Source organism: Haliotis asinina, chromosome 16, assembly GCF_037392515.1.
Source record: "Haliotis asinina isolate JCU_RB_2024 chromosome 16, JCU_Hal_asi_v2, whole genome shotgun sequence".
Classification (NCBI taxonomy): domain Eukaryota; kingdom Metazoa; phylum Mollusca; class Gastropoda; order Lepetellida; family Haliotidae; genus Haliotis; species Haliotis asinina.
Window position 1 is genome coordinate 16,855,046 of NC_090295.1, and position 17,388 is coordinate 16,872,433.

The window sequence follows — 17,388 nt, forward strand, 5'->3', positions numbered from 1 at the left end:
AGCCTCATTTCCGGAGCAGAACTCAAAATCTGTTCTTTATTTTTCTGCAAAACTTTTAGATATACCAATCAGAAGCTAAAATGGTGCCTATTGGTCTTTACAGGTTTTTTTATTTATTATTTTCTCAGTTTCCATGGAAATGTTTCCGACTTAGTCTCAAAATGGAGGGATGGGCGGAGCAGAACTCACAAACCGTTCAATACTTTTCTACAAAACTTGGTAGATATGTGTGGCAGACCCCAAAGTGGTGCCTTTTGCTATGGACAGGCTTTTGTGATTTATCATTTTCCAGAGCAGAACTCCAAAACCGTTCAATATTTTTCTGCAAAACTTATTACATACATGAGTCAGAACCTAAGAACTTAAAGTGGTGCCTTTTGGTACTTACAGGTTTTTGTGATATATTTTCCCAGTTTCAATGGAAACATTTCGAACTTAGTCTCAAAATGGAGGGATGGGCTTTGTTTCCGGAGCAGAACTCAAAATCTGTTATTTATTTTTCTGCATAACTTGGTAGATATACCAGTCAGAAGCTAAAATGGTGCCTTTTGCTATTTACAGGTTTTTGTGATTTCTTAATTTGTGAACCATGATCCATTTTTGTTACCTAGAAATGAATTATATTTGTTTGCAGTTTCCGTGGAAACATGACTTGGACTGTGACTTTGAGGATGTCATCTAGTCTGGAACATGACTATAAAACCATTCAATATATACATATGGAAATTAATTAAGCAACACCAAATTCAAAGACACATAAAAACTTAACAAAGTTTAACGAAGTAATTTTGATGATTGATTATTCAATTTTGATGTATTGACATACAGCATGAGCTTTTCATGGGTTGATATGACGCGCGTGAAGCTTGCACAGCGCACGTGCATTGCTTTAACCTCAACTTTCGAAAAATGCACTTTTTCCCTGGGGTGTTTACAAGCGCAGGTTGTCGATTGCATTCGGTTTTTCATTCATTTCAATGTCATGGCACGTAGGAAATTATCAGAGGCCACTCGTTGGCAAATAATCGGCATGAGGAATGCTGGTATGTCTCTAAGACAAATCGGGACTCAAATCGGACGACATCATTCCATAATTTCAAAACTTTTGAAAAAATACCGGGCCACTAATGAAGTTAAAGACCTGCCTAGACCAGGAAGACCCAGGAAGACCACAGTCCGGGAGGACAGAGCTTTACTGAGACTTGTACGGCGCAGGTCCTTCGACTCGAGCTCTCGGTTGAGACAGGAGTGGCTTCCAGGGAGACCCATCTCGAACAGGACTGTTCGGAATCGTCTGAAAGCTGCAGGATACCGGGCAAGGAGGCCAATCAAGCGACCCAGACTGTCTCCAGCCCATAAGGCAGCCCGACTGGCCTGGTGTAATGACCGTTTGCACTGGAACATTGCCTCTTGGAGGAAGGTCCATTTCTCAGATGAGAGCCGGTTCTTGCTGCACATGGTGGACGGTCGTACTCGGGTCTGGAGGCAGAGGAACACAGCAATGGCTCCACGGAACATCCAGGAGACTGTGGCCTTTGGGGGAGGTTCCGTTATGGTATGGGGGTGCATTTCCATGAACTGCAAGTTGGATATCATTACCATCCGTGGCAACCTTAACGGTGTTCGTTACCAACAGGAGGTTCTTGACAGGGCTGTGGTACCTCATTTTGAGAACCATCCTCTGGCAACGAGACCCATATTTATGGACGACAATGCTAGACCTCACAGGGCGCATGCTGTAAATGATTTTTTGCGGCAAAATGCAATTGACAGAATTCCATGGCCTGCCATGAGCCCTGACCTCAACCCCATTGAACATTTGTGGGACTTTATTGGCCGTCGTGTGAGGCAGAGAGACCCACCAGTCCATAATCTCAACGAATTGACGGCTGCCCTGCATGAGGAGTGGAACAGGATCCCCCAGAATCAGATCCGGAGACTCATCCAAGGAATGAGGAGGCGTCTGGAATCGGTGGTGCGTGCGCAGGGAGGACACACTAGATATTGATGAAAGTCGGTGTGCAGACTCTCAGATGACTGTTCTTTCTTTCCATGTGACATTTGTGTTAATACACCTGACAACAACGTCTGTGGATGAATAGTAAATTGTGTCCATTTTTTCATGAATTTAAGACAGTTTTAAGAATTTGGATTTCGTTGCAATAAAGCAAAGTCTTGATACTTTTTCCCTTTAAGTTGTTTGTCAGAGATCGTCTGTTGAATAAAAAAGTGTCAAACTATATCAACCCGGCATATTTTGATTGTCAGAACACTTCAAAGTTGCTCCAATAGAAAAAATTGGGGTGTTGCTTGATTAATTTCCAGGTGTATATATTCACCATACCTGACACGTAGGTCTACTGGTGTACTGATGCATTTGGTTGTTTGAGATTTTTAATACAATATTTTTTTACGTTTCCATGGCAACAAGTTTGACTTTGACTGAAATAGGTCCTAGTGCCCTTTTCTGGAGCAGACCTTTAAGACCTTGCAATACTCTCCTTCCACCTTGTGACATAGTCAGTGTACCCGATTTGTGTAGATTGATACTTATGCAATTGATCACTGGATTATCTGGTTCAGATTCTAATATTTACAGACAGCTGGAATAATGCTCGGTGTGGCATTAAACAAAACTTACAGCTATATATGCATCCAAACATTTGACATCATAACTAGCTGACATACTCATGAAGACTATTTTGCCATTGTGGATGATGTTGATGATCTTGTCTTCTTGTTAACTTGACTCTGTTACCAAAAGGCAGTGTATGGTCCTATACATCAATCATTTGTAGCGCTAAGATGACAGACTTTCAGTGTCAGACTGATCTTCGAAATCGCAGAAACCTTTACAAATATAAAGAAAGTCAGGCCATAAATCATTAAGTGTTGACTTCGCAGTTCCGATTCCAAGAAGATATTTCTCGAAGTCAGAGCAGCAAGTGTTAGATATCAGTTTGATCTTACTTTTCTTCTTCATGTGAGAAAAATGTCAACTTTACACAGGCTCTAAAAGTAACTGTCTTTACTTTGGGCATAAAAAACCTGAAACCCTGCTGATACATGTTTCTTACACCCCCATGCTTGGGAATCAATTATTTTCTTTCATGACCTAATCTTCCTCCTGATATGAGTCATAAAGTTTCGTAATTATTCTGAGGGAATCAGGATCTTTGATCTAAACCGAAAAAACTATTTTCCTAGAGCCATATTTCTAGGGAAATACATTAGAAGATTTTCAGCATGGCTGAACACATTTCTTCTTCGATGAGCGCCGAATAATTCGACTGTCACTTCCAGTTTGTTCATTTTGTGATTAACGTTTATTTACGTGTCGTTTTCATATGCACAGTCCTACATATCATTATTCATGGGCTTGACAATTGACGATGGACTTTTCGAAAATGAAAAAAAATGACCATGGAGGAACTTGAATCAATTACACATCAGTGAGCTGTCTTAAGAGGCATTCATTGCACCCAGTAGCCAACAAAGTCATGGGCCCATAAAACATCAGATTTTTTTTTAATTGGTAGATGGGGGAAGGGTTGGTAGATTTTAGTGGTGAGATAAAACAGAATGGATTGTGGTGTTAAATTACCTCCCTTTAACTGGCTGCCCTCCATGTTAGTCTGGGTCATTGTTTTGGTGATGATTTTGGAATAAATCATTCTGCATTTTATATCAGCTCCCATTGTCTCATCCTGGCTCATATTTTGTTATTTATGGCTTGCCTTGATGTCAATATTTTTTTGCAGTATGGATTTCAACAATACAAGCCTCCATTTTTTCAGTATCCGTCATTTTTTTTTTCTCTCTCTCTCCTAGAATTGCTGACCTGATACAGCTGAAATGTGGCATATATTTTCTCACTAATGACTGAATTTTATTGAAAGGTCCTTTTCATGATAGTTGATTTATGAAATTATTTTTTATGGTACAATAATTTTTCTCATTCTTAAATTGGTAGATGGTCAAAAGAATTGATGGTTCTGATGATGATGATGACACTGATAATGATTTGTGACATGAATGTTGGTATGTTGCCCATGGGCGAGTGACAGAGCAAAACATGTTAAAATATGGTACTATTTGTTGCCCTGTCTGGCACACAACATTCTGAGACAACTGGTTGGATGGCTTATGTTTAGTGTCTGAGTAGGGCATCCATGCATGTGACACACGCACTATAAAACTGGCATTGGTCCAGAGTGATACAAGCAAAAATAAGTTAAAGAATCATAAAAACATACTATATAAATTATACACACACATGGCATGCATATTGCTGTGTAGAAGAAACAAGTACCAACTTTATGCAAGACTTTTTCGTGTGGAGATCTAAACACCAATCTTCCACTCTTGGGCACCCATTATATTCACTAGGTTTTCTCTTATTGGATAATTTTTCTCATGAAGACCTGGGTTAGAATTGGTCTTCAGCAACCCATGCTTCTCCTAAAAGGCGAATAACGGGATCGGGTGTTCAGGCTTGCTGACTTGGTTGACACATATTATCATATCCCAGTTGCATAGATCTATGCTCATGATGATGATCACTGGATTGTCTGGTCCAGACTTTATTATTTACAGACCGATGTCACATGTCAATAATATTGTCGAGTGTGGCATTATGCAGCCCACCAACCAATTAGAATGTACACGCAAGTTTGTTGGGAGCAGCTAGACTTTTTCATACACTCTCATCAAATCACAGCTTGGTCTGCATAAAAATATATTTGACTTGATTATTTGCAGACTGCCATCAAACATACTGTCAGAATATCAGCAAGTACATTATTAACATAATGACCTAAATATTTTTTGTCTCCGGCCAAAACAACATGATTCTTTTTAACATCATATCTCATGGACTGTTCAACCCAATGTCTTCTGCTTTAGGGGATTAAGCAGACGCCAGTTGATTGTGGTGACCTTGACCTTACAATGTCACCACTACAGTTTGAACACTTTTCAAACTCTTGTTAACATCATATCTCATGGACTGTTGTACCCATTGTCTTAAAATTTGTTCACTGCCTACATTTGGGGATTTTGCAGACATCAGTTGATTTGGGAGACCTTGACCTTATCTTCAAGGTCACCATGACACTCTGACCCCTTTTAAAACGTATGAAAACGCAGTACCGCATAAAACATTGTACCCAATGTTTCCAGTAATGTTGACAACCTACATTTGGTGATTATGCAGACAGATGTGATTTCAGGCATCTTGTATGGGACCAAGAAATAGAAAGCAGGAAACATATTATAAATATTTCATCCTTCTTTAGCAGCAGGGGACAGAGTCATATTAGTGGCAAACACTTCTTTATTTCTTGATCTGACCTGAACCAGTGTGATGTTCCTGGAGCATTGCTAGGAATACATAAAACAAAACACATTCATGTATTCACTGATATCCTAAGAGAGTAAATGTTGAAAATATTCTTCTGAAGTAGGCAAGCTGCAGAACATCATGTTTCTTTTTTCCAAAACTTTTTAGGAGTCATTCGTGCAAAGATGTAGTTACAGCAATGGAACGTGATAGCCGTAAACAGTATAGTTTTTAAATTAGTTCACTGTTGTTTCTGGTTAGGTATAAACATGGCAGACAGACATAGCGTATTCTTTCGAGACTGCTTCATGTCAGATGCTGTGTTCTTTCTCGTAATTCTTCTCCTGTTGATGTTTGTCAGCCCTTGTTTCAAATACTCTGTCTGTTTTTCAAAAAAATATCAGCTTTTGTTATTCTCAACAGGGTTGTTCTGAGTACAAATGCATTCTTCATTAGATTGAGTAAACATTCTGGAACCTCTTCAGATGGACGCAGCAGATTGTCATTGGGTAAATCAGAGCTATTGCATAAATTACTTACAAATAATTTCGTTATACTGGAAGTCAGTTGACAGACTGTAAAAAGTAGTATGAAAACACATCTATCATATCATGTTACATTTGCTGCGAGAAATGCATTTGTTTTGCAATGTCATGACCATCCTTTGTTCTCTCATTGCAATGTAGGGAAGGCAGTACGAACTTAGAAACAAAATTTGCTCATTGTACATAATGGAACAGGTCAGGGCAGTGGCTGCAGATGTGGGTTTATATTTAGGCCATACCTAAATGATTAGGTTAGATACTCTTGAGTGAAAAAATAAAAACAATTTATTGTCTACAGGAGCTTCAGATGAATATAATTACTTCGTATGTTATCCCATCTTTCTATAGTTGATAGACTGCGTTGAATACTCATGTTTTCAACAGTTGATTTCATGCAGTTATGTCTGACCTGTAATGCTACCGTCTTCACTCCCTCTTAAGAGAGGTTGGATAGTCTCATGGTTAAAGCGTTTGCTTGTCATGCTGAAGACCTGGGTTTTATTCCCACATGATACAATGAGTGAAGCCCATTTCTGGTGTCCCCCTGCCATGATGTTGATCAAATTTTACAAAAACAAAGCCGCACTCACTCACTCTCTCCTTTAAACATTTTTTTTTTAATAGTTTATTTTGTGTGTGACTGAAGCTGTTTTTTTTTTCACATCTTGTTCCTTTGTTTGTATGATGTAATTTGAATCTGGACCAGGCAATCCACTGACTGCATTTCAGTGACAGACAATCAACCGAGTTGCAGAGCCTGACCATCAGGTCAGTCTGTTGACAGTTATTGGTTGATGTTGTCCTTGTTTCCACCCAAGTTGGTTTATTGTTGTTTTACATCACATTCAACAAAATTCCAGCTATATGGTTATGGTCTGTAGATAAACGAGTATGGACCAGACAATCCACTCATCATGAGCATCGATCTATGTATTTTGGAAATGATTACATGTGTCAGTCAAGTCAGTGAGCCTAACCACCCGATCCCTTTGATCCCATCAGACAAGCATGGGTAACTGAGGACCAAATCTAACTCCCAACTTTTCATAGGTTTTGTCATCTGACAAAGAAAATCACTGTTCTCCCCTTTCTTTAGTAATGGAACCGGCCAAGTATCAGTCAAGACAAACAGGAACAAGAAAATGTATGAAATACACGTCATCCATTAACTTGTAGATGAAAATAATTACAGATTATTATAATGTAAGACCTGGTGAATTGCTCTGATTGCGTAACAATTACGTCTCACGATGAAAAGGGATGGGCAAGTGTGCCTACTGCGCTAAGTCCTCCAGTCAAAGATGACACAACACAAAAGGACAGCAATAACATGTATTAAAACAAAAGGCGTGGCTCGGATCTGCAAATTCTGACTGCACAGTCCAGGTGAAACCTAAAACACAATCCAGAGGGCTTGTTGTCACCTAGACAGTACAGGCAGAAAGAGCCACAAAACAGTTATACAGATATAAAGCATGTACATAGGATCCCCACCTGAGGTGGGATGAAAGTCACATTCACAGGACCAACGGGGAGGATAAAAGTATACATATATATGCACAAAGTGGGGCAATGTGTATGCCGAACACATTTGTGATATATATAAACCGGTTTTAATTTGTACGTCACAATAACCACGACAGGACACCTGGCCTGTACAATGTATGCGGCTAAGGGAGATGGGGTATGACAGCCTGTTGGATGATCGAACTAGTCCATACGAGGCTAGCTCCAACAGCACGTCGATACACCCAGTAGGTAAGCCACTGGTGGTTACCCAGGAAGAACACCTAATTGTAATTAATAAATTAATAAGATGTAATAAATGGATATTACATTATTTATATTGCTACAATTTGCAGGTGTATTATTGGCCATATAATATGATACATCATATTATTATTGAATAAACAGTGACTTCACTTTCACCTCAAGTGGGGAAACATCCTAAAATGACTGACATAACGGTATGTAGAAATACTACATAATTCCAAATATGACATATGAGTACATGTCATTTGTTCTTGCCATCGAGTGCACATTTGGACAGTCACAGATGAGTTTTGCCACATTGGCACAACAAGAACAATTGATTACAGTGACCACAACACTTGTTTTTAAATTTTGATTTATCAGAATTAAATAATAATTTATTAATTTGGAAACTGCTCACAATTACTTTTCTTGTTAACAGCATAACTATACATTGGAACCTAATACAGAAGACCTAGTAGCAATTTGGAGATTCTTACCTAAAACACAATCCAGAGGGCTTGTTGTCACCTAGACAGTACAGGCAGAAAGAGGAAGAGTTCGAGGTTGGGGGTCCCACGCTCCCTCTCGCCCCTGTCACGCGACAACATACCCCCTGGGGGTTGGCTTAAAAAACTGTTGCTATGGGACCCATGGCACCAGTGCCTTGAGCCCCCAAACCTTATCAGATATTTGGTAAAGAGAGGGATATTGGGTTACTAGTGCAAGGGCCAGAGACAAAATATCCAGCCTTTACAATAAACTTGAAAAATCCATGTTCATTGTACACATTGCCGCTAGAAAATTAAGCAAATGGCCCAGGATAAAAATATTAGATCCATCAGTTTGTTATAATTGTGTACATTATAAACTGAAGTTACTGTAGTACTTCGCTTCTGGGAACTGGCTAGCTATTCTCCAAACATTCGTAGCCTTACAAACTTCTGAACCCCATCCCTAACTTGTTGGCTACGATCAAAGTTATGAATTCTTAGGGCTACGAATGTTTTGAGAATCAGGGCTTTGACTGCTATGTCACAACAAGCCTAACTGATGATTCACGATCATGAAAAACCTATGGTTGACAGCAGGTACAGTATCGATGCATCGATGGATTGTTGTTTTGGGTTGCCGAGAGCACTTACTTGATGTAGAAGTGAAAAGCCATTGATGCATTAATTGTATGTGTGATAACTGATAGTTTAATAACTTGACTTTCTTTTGATAAATACACAGTGCGAAATACAAGAAGGACCATATCGGTTCACCTAGATTAAGAGATATCCTACTCTGTTGCCTCTGAAACAAACTTCTTGTCCATCATTATAAGAGACTAAAACTACCTAAGCTTGTTTTTATTTTGTGTGAACTAAATATTCATTTGTAAAAACACTTCAAATGAGACACTTCAAGGAGAAAAAAATGTTGCAAGACTATTTAATATTATCTAGAAAAGATGTTGATCTAAAATTAAATGAATTTTAAAAAATTGGTTATCTTTAAATATACTTTTTAAAAAAGTAGGGATCATCATTTTTGTCTTTCCTATTAAAAGTATTTAGGAGATTTATTGAGTCAGTCAATGTCGATATGATATTATTGAATGTTTTGAGAGTGCATCACCATTTACACTTCCTTATTTGGAATGTAGTCGTTTTTGGAAGATAATTGTTGTATGGCATGTAATTTTCATGTATACAATTTTTCATTTTAAAACAGACGACTAGAAACAAACACTAAGAAATGTGTGATACAAGATGAGTGTCAAAATTAATGTTCTAAGTGATTTCTCGACCTTCTTGAAGAAACGTCAAGATCAAGAATGGGACCCCATGCACATGTATGGAGCTACTGCGTTGTTCATGTGCATATCATGCGTTGTGTTTAGGGTGGTAATAGAGGGAAATGATGGTGCATTCATAAGATGTGTGTTTACGCTTCCTATCCAAATTTAAAGTTCTTTATCCTCTACTTTTTTTAAACAGTATATGTTACTTCACAAAAAGTGTTAATTTTCAAGGATATATCAGAAATAGTGATGTCATCATCAATGTGGCCATCTATAAGTTCATCATCCAAAATTGCATTACACTTGATATATCGTACAAGATATCATTTTGACAGTTGATTTATGATGTGACAATGCTGTACCATCGGTGTACTGCAAGTCGAGTGGTAATACAGTGTTGAGCGATTTATGTTTTTTGTTGAAAATCAATTGAGAAGGATTTTTTGTCATGAAAAATAGAATCTAACCATTGTGTCTACTGATATCAGTTATATCAACTTTTGCTGATAAATGTGAAAACATCCTTGGCAAGCCTCTGGTGGTAGCAACTTTATCATCTTGATATGTTTCATATCAGTAGACACTTGGGTGAGATGCTCTGTATGTTACTTCAGTAAAAGTGGTCATCTTCAAAGATACAGGGGCAGTAGGGTAGCCTAGTGGTTACAGTGTTCACTTGTCATGCTGAGGGTCTGGGTTTGATTCCCCACATGGGTGTAATGTGTGAAGCCCATTAGTATTCTCTGCCATGGTATTGCTAAAAGCCATGTAAAACTAAATTCACTCACTACACAATCAGCCATTTGAAACGGCCAGAATTTTACGTAATTTTTAATTAAAAGAAGATCACTCTAGAGATAGTTGTAGTCTTTCATGAATTTTGTTTCATAAACCGGATGACAATAAAAGCCTGACTTCCAAAGATTCTTGTCCACTTTCCTGTTTCATCGTTCATTTTGATATTGATACACTATAAGGAATTAACTGTATAAAGTAAGAACTACTGTTTGTAAAATTAAACCAATAAACTTAATAAAATATTTTTCAGAGACTTGTAACTTCTGCTGTAGTAAGAAAACATCAACACAGTTGTGGGATTATGCTGCCTAATGATTTTCAGCGTGCCCTCGAACATGTATTTGTGGATGAGAAATCCATCATTGATATTATTCATATATGTTCTGGTGATTTTTTGGACATCCAATTACTGTTGTTGCACGAAATACAGCATCTCAAGTGAAATAACTGATCACTTGTTTTACCACTAAAGCAATTTTTTCCACCAATTTTGTCTAGTTCTTCATTGATTCCTTTGTTCATAAATACGAAATAGCATCACTGGCGCCATCTAGGTGATACAAAGTTTGATCTGTAGGATACGAGAACCAGAGGTTGACAAGAATTCCTTGCAGTCTTTTGCCCTGTTGTAAGTGTTGCCCTGTTGGTAGTGCCCTGGTGGCAGACAGGTGGTCGATAAGGAGTATAGTGTTGTTTCCTATTTACTCTCCTACATTCCCTTCTGTGAGCATGTGTTGGTTTAAGTGAATAACACTTTCGGGTGTTTATGTAACATGTTTGTGGGAGAAAGATAATATTTATCTGTCTTTGTTTTTTCATTCAAAAGAAACTTTTCTTCTTTGAAAGTTTTGGGTTAGTTGTAAGCTCAACATGTGAGCTTTCTAACCTTTTGCTGTTGGCTGTTGTGTTTTTTTTTGTGGTAGTTTTTGTTGTAGCACAGAAGAAAGCCAATAATTATGTTATCGTGCATATTACACTTCTTAATACATATTGTTTTGAATTGTGAAAAAGCTTACCATACAAAATATAATGTCCACACCAAGACAAAAAAAGACACTATATTTTCTGACTAGGCAGAATCTGTTGGACAAAGAAGACTGAAAATGGTAAAAATTATGACTGTTGAAAACTATTGATGGCAACAGAGTGTGTTTCTTGCTTGACACTGAAAAACACTTCATACAATGAACCCATGGGGAATTGAACTTGGATCTTCATTGTGATGCTTACTTCAAGAACAGTAAGGTGTGAAAGGGTGAGTGGGGTAGCCAAGTAGTTTATGTGTTTGCTCCTCATGCTGAAGACCTGGGTTCTATCCCATTTGAGTACAATGTGTGAAGCCTATTTTTGGTGTCCCCTTCATTGCTGGAATATTGCTAAAAGCAGTGTAAAACCATACTTACTCACTCACGCACTCAATTTGTGAAACCTGATAAATGTGACCTAAAGTGTTCGATGTTGTTGTTGTTTTGATAAATACTTCTTAAAGAATTTTCAGTAATCACATATTTTCATGATGGTGAACACTGGATTGTCTGGCCAAGACTCGAGATTTACAGACTGCCGCCACATAGCTGGTATACTGGTTAGTGTGGCGTAAAACTAAACTCACTGAGTTTAACACACTGAAATGGAACCTCATCAAATTTGGATTGAGGTATTTTGCTGTTTCTTTTATGAGCACATATTTTATAGCTTCGTAGGGGAAAGAAAATTTTGTGCTTCTTTTCAAAATCTTATTCTCTTTTCTTTCAGGTGATGATCTAAGACAAGGCTGATGCATGCTGTCTGTTGACAAGCAATAAAAGGTAGGCTTTTAGCTTTCTGTGATTTATCTTACAGGAAGTAGTCGGGTAGTCTGGAGGTTAAAGTGTTTGCTTGTCACACCAGTGGTCCAGGTTTGATTCCCTAATGTGTGAAGCCCATTTCTTGACAAGTGTGGTCCATATTATCAGTTTTGCAGCTGATTTCTTGGCTGTGGAATTAACGAATCCTAATCATCAAGCTCACATTAGTTTGGATGACATTGCTACAAAGAAGCATGCGTCAGACTGTATTGAATAACCATGCAATGTATCTTGATGTGACAACATCAGCAGAATGCTCTCGATGTTCCAACTGTACCAGCTAATCTTGTTTATGAACAACCTAAAAAATCTGCCAATTTACTTTACTTGGCTTTTTTATTACCTTATTGAAATTACCTTTTTAAGTTCATTAAGCAGACATTGTACTTAACAAAATTAGCATAAATTAGCTGTTCTCTTGAAGTTGAAAACATCAAAAACAAAAATGATGAGGTTAGATCCACCAATGATGATAAGATGCTCTTTACTGTATTCGCTAATAGAATCATTACTTCAAGATGGCTATGTACATTCTCAATTCACTCCAGATTTCCTCACAAACTATTTTTCTTTTGGGAAAAGTTAATTGGAAATTTCAGAATATTGTTCCACAATCCACTTCACTTGTATGCATCGAGAAGGAAGGTCTAAGAACTCGGAGCTCCTTTGTGTAATTTACTGAACACTAGAAAAGATTTTATTTGAACTGTTTGATTATTTCTGCTCATAAAATTGCCTGAACAGAGGTTTCATGATCAAGCAAAAAAATGGAAAGTAATGAAGACGGTGTTAACCTGTGAAATGTAATTGTTATACTCTGTATAAGGGCAGTGCAAGATAAGATTTAATGAATTCCGGTGAGAAGATTAAATGGTTACCCTGAGACTATTTCCATTATTGATTCGAATTGTAAGTGAAATATGTTTGCAAGCAGTTCTGAAATATGTTGAAAATAAAGCCCCATTCTCAATCTTTATGATTCAGCAAATATTATTTCCTTGATGGCAGTTTCAAAATAGGGATTCCATTTCATTTTTCTAATTTGATCATATTTCAATGCAACTGTCATTTCTCCACAATAAAAAGGTTACATTTGATTTCTTCCGTAACGATGTATTTCACAACAGCATTCCAGTTTCTACAGTTTACTTTCAAAATCTGCAGGATGTTGCTTTCGCTTGGAGAGAAAATGAAAAAAATATATCACTCAAGTGAAAAAAATAAAAATTGATCAGCCATTTCCGAATGTTGGAGTGCCGTGATGTAATTTCCAAATGTGCCATTAGGCCTTTTACTTGACACGGAATCTTATTCATATGGAGGAAGCACTTGGGTTGAACATATGGCCATGCTAGATTGCTTGGGTCAACACTTACGACTCTCAAATAGACTTCAGGCTAACTCTGCTAAGTAAGTTTTTCTAACAGCACAAAGAGTAAGCGTTGGTTTGCGGTGTGGGAGACAGGTTTGACTAATATGGTGGCCACATGGCACATCCACGGAATTCATACCTTCAAAACTCTATTAGTGCGGAAGTCTTTTCAACATAGAACTTCATTGTAAAAGCCATTTAAGTTTCAGCTGTTATTACACAACATTTCGCCGTCTGCTCTTTCCAAACAAAACTCACCATGAATTTGTTCAAAGCTTTTTTTTATTGTTTCTGTAGATGGCTATAATAATGTTTTGTGAAAAGAATAACTCATCAAAACTAGATCCCATATGTTTGTTTCAATCTGCTGAAACATTATTTGTGAGAATAGTCATCAGTGAAAATGTTAATATTAGGGCCATTTTGGCCTGGCATTTTCAAACAGAATTGCCTTAAGATTAAATTCATTGCTGCGTCTTGTAAGAGGGCATATTTTGAACCCTGGTTGACATTTTATAGTTATGGATTCAATTTATTTAATGTTTTCATAAAAGCCAAAGTGTCATCTGAGAAAATAGACCTGTCAGGCTTTGTCGTTACACAGTGAGTTATAAGTAGCAAGGAACATCATCGAGACAGAGGTGGTATTGTGTCATTGCCATACACTATTTTCTGAGTGCTGATATTGAACTTATCTAATGGCTATGAAGAGACCCGAGAATGCCTGTCTCCTCAAAGACAAGGAACAAAACAAAATTGTTAATAATTTTGTTTAAATGGTATTCTTCAAAATTTCACCTTTCATTATTGTATCAGGAATTTGTGGATTATTATGGTTTAATATGATTCATATGGTCTGTGGTAATTAATGAGAATCTGTTCTAAAAACACTTGGAATAATTTCTACTTTTCTCACTTTCTAACTCAAGTTCCCTCTCCTCTCTCTCTTTTTATCTCTTGTTCTCTCTAGCTAGCTCTCTCTCCCTAGCTGTCTCTCCCTAGCTGTCTCTCCGTCCTTTTTGTCTCATGTTTTCTCTGTCCATTTCTCAAGCTGTACCTCTTTTTCCCTCCTCTTTCTTTCTAGCTCTTTCCTTCCTCTCTCATTTTCTCTCTCATTTCTCTCTTACTATTTCCCTCTCTTGCTCTATCCCTTTCGTGTTTTTCATCTTTCTCTCATCCTATAGTTTTCAGCTCGATGACAGCATTCAAATGGGTTATTAACAATCTTGGGCTTTAAAGGGTTAACTGAAACCTTGATGGTGGTCCTTGTATGTTCAAAGTTCAACTTTTAATGTTCTGGACAGGTAAACTGGTATAAAATAAGACCCCTGCTTCAGCTCTTAACGGTTTATCAGTGATGGAGCATTCATGAATGGCAGGTGGAGACTGTTAATCATGGGATCTGCTTACAATCATTAGTCCAAGGTGCCTCGAGAATGCCATAAAAGCCCCCTCAAGAATGCCTTGATATACCAAAGTGTTACAGACCATAGTAAATCTGCAAGTTTATAGCCTGCGACAGGGTTAGTGGCTAGTGAATAGTCTAAAGGAGGGAGTTGTAACATGAAATAAATTTAACAATACCCTTTGAAGACTTTATGAATTGAACATGAGCTGGTGATTTGGGTGCAATTAATTGCTATTTGTTTTGGTGTTCTGCTACATTTAGATATTACCTGTGATGTATGTTTGTATGTTTTGTGTTCGTGTTATTTGAATGAGTGGAATATCTGGTATTGAACGTTCTCATTACATTAAGACCGACAACTTAAGCTGATATAATATTTGCTGTGTCACAAAACCTAGATCATTTACCAAAATTGAACAAGTTAAATTCTCTTTTTTTTTTCACAGTAGACAGGTTTTCCTCCCAAAGTGCCCTGCATTAAGGTGGGTTTTTTTTTTTAATAAAACATATTTTTAAAATAAAAAATGGAAATTCTGAGATGCAGATAGAACACCTTTTTTGTGCTAAAAATGAGTTTGGTCTCTCTTTGTCTTTTGGATTTCTTATATTTCTTAAAAGCCTTTTGCATTTTAGTTTATGGCATTAAAGCCATGCTTGTGTGAGTCATCACCTTGTTAACCACAGCACGTTTTAGCATTTTTCCACAAACTGTTGATTGTTCAACAGCTTTTATAAAAAAAACTTGGCATTTAGTTTTCTCTAAAACATATCACACATTAAATATGTTATACTTATTAATTTGTACTTGAACGTCAAGACTGGAAATGGTTGTTTAACAATGTTATTTAAGTTACTGTTATTTCAGTTTCATTATAGATTGCAAAAACTATTGATAAAAAGAAATAATGCTGATGGTTTGATGAAAAACCTTGCTTAAGAGTTTAAAGCAACACAAACATGTAGCTAGGTCCTTGTGAAAAATATATGACTAAATCTTGGTGAAAACAACTTGGTGCCACAGGGGCCCCTGGTGTCAAAAGAGCTAACAAAGGGGAGATCACTCATGCATAATGCTGACTCCTTTTACCTCTTAAGTACCTTGATGGACATTAGGGGTTAATAGTATTTGGTCTGGGTGATTTATAATGTTTGGCTTAACAGACATGCGCTGTTTTGAACTTGGTAATGTAACTAATCAGTTTTACAGATGAAATATTTTTTTATTCACTCCTTCTTGTTAAAGGATGAAGTACGTCTGTGCCATTTTTATCATTTTTATCCTTTTTACTCATGTACATTTGACTTTTGGACAGTGTGCAGTTTGGATTCAGATTATTTTGAAGCCATTGTGTCTGTTATTGACTTATAAATCATGATAGCATTTCAGTACTTGTCTTTTGTATAGATCGCCCATGTTTGGATCAGTTACAATTTACGTATAGTTTGAAACAACAATAGTCTTAAGTGCTTCATTCAGCTGAACATCACTGTGAACAATAATCCTATGATATATCCCACTAAACCACAGCTTACAAATTCCATTTAGTTCATGAACATTATGCATTGAGTGGTATGCACCAAATATCACCAGTTTGTGTCAATAATGCTGTCTCCTTTGACATGTCAGTGAGATCTATGCTTGATAAATACATGTTTGTACAGTCAGCGATTTGGGGAGCGAAGCATGTGGGGATATTAGTCTGTTCTTGCTCTTTGGAGTGTAACATATTGGAATGTGATATTCTGGGATATTCCATGGACAGGGGTGTTTTACAGTAGAAAGAATTAATAATTGAACAGTGCTGTTTCTGGTTGAGTGCTTGTTAAGGAATCATAAGGATTCTTGTTTCCAGAAAACTGTGTCGTTAAGTGGAAGGTATTTTTAGAGAATCGGTTTTCAATAAGTACAATGTTAGATACAAAGAATTTTGCTTAATTACAGTACTTAAATCATGATAAAGCCATATTGTTATTCTGGTCGGTTGAATAAGACAAAAAGTTGTTAGCACTCGGAGCCCCACTTGTCTCCATAATGAATTTGTTTGACTGGGGTTCAGATGGGATTATTGGGGAGGGATATTGAGTTGTCAGTGCAGGAGAACTGAGCTGCTAGAATTGGGCTATTGAGTTGGTAGAGTTGGGGATATTGAGTGGGTAGGGTGGGATATTGAGCTGGTAGAGTGGGGGATATTGAGTTGGTAGAGTGGGGGATATTGAGCTGGTAGAGTTGGGATATTGAGTTGGTAGAGTGGGGGATATTGAGTTGGAAGGGTGGGATATTGAGTGGTAGAGTGGGGGATATTGAGTTGGAAGGGTGGGATATTGAGTGGTAGAGTGGGGAATATTGAGTTGGAAGGGTGGGTATATTGAGTTGGTGGGGTGAGGTAATTTTTTATTGAGATAAGGATACTGAGTTGGTAGGGTGGGGATATTGACTTTGTAGGGTGGACTGGGCTGTTGAGTTGCTACTTCAAGGGGTATTGGGTTGGTAGGGTGGGATATTGAGCGGTAGCGTGGGGAATATTGAGTTTGTAGC

General features: G+C 37.5%; 2 protein-coding genes across 3 annotated transcripts in view; both read left to right on the forward strand.

Annotated features, from left to right (window-relative positions):
* LOC137268878 (short-chain dehydrogenase/reductase 3-like) overlaps nt 1-17,388 on the forward strand; it is a 308,772-nt gene that overhangs the window by 102,591 nt on the left and 188,793 nt on the right. The window lies entirely within an intron of this gene.
* Nucleotides 1-17,388, forward strand: part of LOC137268873 (D-glucuronyl C5-epimerase-like) — a 307,371-nt gene that overhangs the window by 66,549 nt on the left and 223,434 nt on the right. For both annotated transcript variants that reach the window (XM_067803455.1, XM_067803456.1), the window contains exon 2: nt 11,981-12,033. The gene's annotated coding sequence lies outside the window, so the exon portion shown is untranslated. The remainder of the gene's footprint in view (nt 1-11,980; nt 12,034-17,388) is intronic.